This window comes from Lactuca serriola, chromosome 2 (assembly GCF_051521515.1).
Source record: "Lactuca serriola cultivar US96UC23 chromosome 2, Lser_US96UC23_V15, whole genome shotgun sequence".
NCBI lineage: Eukaryota > Viridiplantae > Streptophyta > Magnoliopsida > Asterales > Asteraceae > Lactuca > Lactuca serriola.
Genome location: NC_136409.1, coordinates 95,144,493 through 95,146,258, shown reverse-complemented (window position 1 = coordinate 95,146,258; position 1,766 = coordinate 95,144,493).

Sequence of the window (1,766 nt, the reverse complement as noted above, 5' to 3'; positions counted from 1 at the left end):
ACGCCTTTGGTTGACACTAAGACTTCGAATATACAGTTAGTGTACTCCTTGAGTGTCACCAGAGTTTCGAATCTAATACGAAAATACGCCTTTGGACCTCTACTGAGTTTCAAATATATCCGCCTCAGAATGTCGACAGAGCTTCGAATACACAACTAATATACTCTTTTGGAACTCAGCAGAACTTCGAAAATACTATAATGTACGCTTCTGTGTGATTCCAAATATTCGAAAATACAACTAAGTTAGTAGATTATAGTCATCCGAATGTAGAATAACTAAGGGTTTAGAACACATAACTAATACTACTCACATGGTAATTACTAGTACTTCGAAATCAGACTTAAGAACCAAACACCACACATAGGAAAATATGGGATTTTCCTGGGATAACATTACAATCAGTAACGAACCTAGATACAAATAGACAACTCAACACATAGGAAAATATGGGATTTTCCTGGGTAGCACAACAACACATAAACGGATAAAGTAACAAACGAATAACTAAAACTATAAGGAAAATATGGGATTTTCCTGGAACGACAAAACTTTTCCAGAAAGTAAAGGAACTCGTTCTTTTCAAAACTAAACCGCTTATGAACTCACCAGCTTTATGCTGATTTTCAAACCGTTTGTATTCTCAGGTCAGCGTTAGACAGGTACACCGCAACCATTTGGAGAAGATGGAGCGTCCCGAAGACTCGTCTTTACTTCTGTTCATATTAAATATGTAAAACACTTGTACAACTTTACTTTCAAACATATGTAAACAATATTATGTAATGTTTTGTTATTACTGCTTTACTATGTGCATTGGATTTGATACTCAACGTGGAGTCAACCCCGGAAATGTTTCCGCCTTTGGTTTTCGGGGTGTGACAGATTGGTATCAGAGCCCTTGTTTATAGTGAACTGGTATACCAAAGCTTACATGGTATAAGACTATAAACATTAAAGGGCCTAAGTGCTCTGAATCAAAAGTATACTCTACGAATATAAGTATTTTCTAAAAGTATACAAGTATACCGACCGTCGAAATCCGTAACTACAAGTAGAACAAAACATAAGTAAATGGGTGTTGTACGCTGCGGTTAAAGCTGGGCAGTTATGTAGTCGTGTCTAGGATCAATATAGCCTGGCCAACTATATTCATTCGAGACACGACCAACATGTGTTTGGGAGTGACTGTGGTATGCGACATGCCTAAAACTTACCCTAATACCACAAACATCGAACCAACATCGTAACGAATCATGAAATACTATAGGATTATTTCTTGAGCCAATCCTTGGTAGAAATCATCGTTCATGCATTATTCTTTGATCATTCTCTTAGCGATAATTTTCTTGTCTTGATAACTCTATCCTACTTTATCGCTTATTCATCATATATCTGTCATATCTCTTGATTCAATTCAGAGGACTTATCATCCTCTCTTCCTTGATCTTATTAGATCAAGATGCCTCCAAGAAAGAGACCCAGCTCAAAGAACACCAACAACCCTCCGTCGCCACCACCTCCTCTTCAAATCGATCTAGAAACACTTCAGGCAACCATTTCTGCCACCATATCAGCTCTCCTACCTCAACTAAACCCCAATGGTTCAGGAGGTGGTTCCCAAAACCAAAACCAAGAAGGTAATCAGGGACACCGGAAGGAGTGTTCCTATAAAGACTTCATGAACGCAAAACCCACATTCTTCGATGGCACAGGGGGTGTCATTTCTTTAACTAGGTGGTTAGAGAAAATCGAATCTATCTTCG